We start from the raw sequence: 4,090 nt of genomic DNA on the forward strand, positions 1-4,090 counted from the left end.
AGTCCAGAGTAATTGTTCCAGCCACTTTACATAGCTGCCCATAGTTAATTCTATGCAATATTATAATATATTATAACATGTGTAATAATTGTATTTTCTTTTCTAGAGAGTTCTCAGACCTCTATAAATGGAGACTTATGTAATGTATTTCAGCAAGGCACTAAGGCAATAAAGCAAAGTTTTATTTCTGTATATTTGTTTATCTTTGCCTTATTTTTTTGGTTTTTTCCAAACACAGATTTAAAACATGAAATTTCCATTCAGGATACCCACTTCAATTTGATATAGTCTAAATTGACAAGGCTAGTCGTAAAATGTAGGTGCTCGATGACAGATTTTCAAAGCTATTTGCAATCGCAAGAAAACAAAACCAGCGCACTGACGACCAGTGAACTCACTACATAATGGGTTCAACGACACCCGGGAAAGAAAGCACCACAGAGCTCGACAAGCCTGAACTCTTTTTAAGCGAAGTATGCTGGCTGTACACAGCTATCGGCAAATCTGAAGGAACGTGTGGCAGTCCAACTTCACTTTTCAATATCTTTATCACCTCTCTCATTTTGGGCCTTGACGTTGAATCGAGATTAGAGCACAGCAGCCCCACAACAATCAGTCGCTCCATCTCCTCTGCATTGAAATTTCCGCCGAGTTTCTCATCTGCTGCATCCAGTGCCTTTCCTTTTCCGTACAAATCCCAAACCCACCTACCAGTCGGTAATTGTGTTCATCAAGGCTGTGATCAACTGGCCGCCTTCCGCAGGCGATTTCCAGAGTGACCGCCCCAAAGCTGTACACATCAGCCTCTGGACTGGTCTTCCCAGTTATATAGCACTCTGGAGCTACATACCCCCGCGTGCCGGCCACCACGGTCGTATGAGAAGACGCCTGATCACGCTCCATCAGTCTCGCCAAACCAAAATCTCCCAACTTGGCATTAAAATTGGAATCTAACATTACGTTGCTGGCCTTGACGTCTCGATGTACAACACGCTGGTCCCATTCTTCGTGGAGATAAACAAGAGCAGACGCTATGTCACAGGAGATACTGTATCTTTGGTCCCACTGCAGAGTATCCTTCTCCTTCCGAAAAATGTGTTTATCCAGACTCCCATTTTGCAAATATTCGTAGACAAGAAGCAAGTCTCCCTTTTGATGGCACCATCCTAAGAGCCGCACAAGGTTACGGTGTCTCAGCCTGCTGATCGTTTGAATTTCGGAAACATACTCCTTTCTTCCTTGTCTCGAACCTTGCGCTATTCTTTTTACAGCCACCGCCTCCCCGGTGACGGGCAGAATGCCTTTGTAGACGCTGCCGAAGCCGCCATGCCCAAGCTTTTCTTTCTCGCAGAAATTTCCTGTCGCGGTACTGAGATCGGCGTAGGAAAAGCTTCGGGTGCCATGAGGACAGCATTCGTCCAGCTCTGGATCGCTTTCTTCCCTCCCCTCGCCTCCTCTTTTGCTTTTTCTTAAATACTGCAACTACCTAAGTACTATAAAGCCACATAACACCACAACAACGAACAACACACATATTAAAAAAACTTGGACAAGGAATCTTCTCTTATCGTGATTTGTAAATCCATCCACAGCAGCTCGGACTTCCCACGAATGGTTAGAAGAAAAATTCCAAACTCTCATAGTGTGCGTCTCCGTGAAAGCTCCTGTGGAAGCCGACAAGCCAACCTTGATGTTTTCTGGTAGACAGTCGCGCAGATCTATTGTATAGTTAAACAAAGGGCTTTTGGGTTTATAAGAAACATTGGTGTTGTTTGGATTATAAGAGAGAAAGACACGCAAACTCTTTTCTACACCGTCATAATCCACCCAGGCATCCCATGGTTTACCATTGAAGAGATACGGGTAGCAAGAGGTATTGAATAGTCTGGGGTTGTTAAGAGAAACAGTCAACTTCGAGTAAATACTATTGATATCAATCCCCACATGATTGTTATCGGGATCCATTTCGTTGTTGTAAGTGTCAAACTCTACGGCAACCATGGGACGGGGAGATCCATTATAGGTTTTCACATTGAATAAGCCGAAACCTCCGCCTGAAGCGTTCTCTGGTTGCTCCAAGTCGAAAGGTGCCAAGAAGAAAGCAAGTCCGTCTCCATGATTGTCGTAAATTTTGTTGTTCATGCTAATAACGAATTGGAAATGGGTAGAAAAATTAGCCATAGCCCGAGAGGATCTGTCTCCATGATTGTCGTAAATTTTGTTGTTCATGCTAATAACGAATTGGAAATGGGTAGAAAAATTAGCCATAGCCCGAGAGGATCTGTCCCATAGGGGAATGGATTTATTATAAAATGCCCAGCCATAGCTGCCATCCGATTCTTCAGTTTTGGTAAGCTGCAGCATGCCTCCTCGAAGGTCCTCTACATATTGGGCATCATGTTCTCTTCCTATATCTGTCATAGGAGGGAAGTTAAAGCTAACACTTGCCGAGTGCGTGGATAAAAATAAAGAAGCAACGAAGCAAAATAAAAGGAGAGCAGGTACAGGCCGACAAAGATTGGCCATCTGATGATCTGTTTTACAGGGTCTTAGATCATGTGATTTGTTAGTTTTGAAGGGCCTTCGATGGAAAGGTCACATCGAGGTCTTCGTGGACGTGTGTAGAGCACAAAAATTAAAAAGAAAAATGATTTGGATATCTCGCCGTTTGGAAAAACGACCTAAACCCATACAAACGTTAAAATTCGATACGGTTTTTGGTGTGGCGTTGCATTTCCCTCTTCTTACACGGATAGACAATTTTTAAGCCAGCCAAACGTGCTCCCCAATTGTCTCGATATCATACACTTTCTAATTTTCACTTCTATATTATTAGTTTGTCTTTTGTATCCGTATGAATCGAAATTCTGAAATAACTTTTAAATTTTTTATTTTTTATTTTATTTTAAGAATTTTGCTAGAATGACCTTGGTGCACTCTAAAAGTTCTAAATCGATATTTTTAAAATGATTTTTCTACATAGAAATAAACGACAAGAATACAAATACATTTACAAAGTTAATGATTTCATAGATATAGATTTAGTTGTACATTCTCTTTTACCTTTGGAGACAAGTGTTATAGTTGTAGATTTAAATTAGGATGAAACATAATTAGTACTTAGATTCATTAAGTATTCATTTTTCTTTGATTTTTATGACTTTTATTAAAAAGGTTAATATATAAAATTAAGTTGTTAAACAAGAAATTGAAATTTGAAATAATTATATTGAGATCAATCTTTATATGATTTTCATCAAGATTTTATTGATTTTTTATTTATCAAATTCCACAACAACCATCTGAAAGAATGGACCATTATACATTGTTGTGTTAAGCAAATCAAGAAATCTTCTAGAAACATCCATAAGTTTCAATTGAAGATGAAAGACACCAAGAAGAAAGGAACACTCTCTCTATAATAATTTAGTAAACTTCACTCCCAACAATGAGAATTGAAATGGGTCTGAAAAAGATTACTAAAATGAGAGGAGTTGTCCTATTGTAAATAGGTCAAAGTTGTTGTTGAGCCCCAACCACTCTCCTACACACTACTTGATTTATGGTGTGATGTAAGTTGTTCCCTTCGTTTTACTAGAGTTCACTTTTGGCATGATTTGCAACATCTATGTCTTTGAAAGGAGAGAATGTAAACTTAAGTGTAGGGTGTATAGGGGCTAACAAACCATGGTCATCTAAATATTTTTGTTATAGTGTCATTGATGAATGAATGAATTAATGGAATATTTTGGTAATTTCCATGAGACTAAATAGCTTATGGGACCAAGAAATAAATTCTCATTTTTATCTTCATGATCTTTTTTATATCTATCCTATTAATTTTGACAAAAGCTAGTTGTATAGTTAATATTTTTTCCTCAATTAATTAGTGCATATTTTACAAACTTTAGACCCCTTCTATATTGAGTATGGATATCAATAGGTGATCCACCTTCCATGAAGAATTGATGACAATGTGTTGGCATCCCTTGGTGATTTTTTAATTTTTTATTTGGATTAACTATGTAGGTTTGGTCAAGGTTTTCATTACCACATGAACAACACAAACTTTATGATTTAATTAATTTAT

The 4,090-nt window shown here is 38.5% G+C and overlaps 1 pseudogene; it reads right to left on the bottom strand.

The window, feature by feature from the left end:
• Positions 1-397: 397 nt before the first annotated feature.
• On the bottom strand, positions 398-2,526 carry LOC149558965 (L-type lectin-domain containing receptor kinase IX.1 pseudogene; annotated as a pseudogene).
• Between the last annotated feature and the right edge of the window lie 1,564 nt (positions 2,527-4,090).

This window comes from Cupressus sempervirens, chromosome 5, assembly GCF_028749045.1.
Source record: "Cupressus sempervirens isolate cs-2001-9-10 chromosome 5, ASM2874904v1, whole genome shotgun sequence".
Lineage (NCBI taxonomy): Eukaryota > Viridiplantae > Streptophyta > Pinopsida > Cupressales > Cupressaceae > Cupressus > Cupressus sempervirens.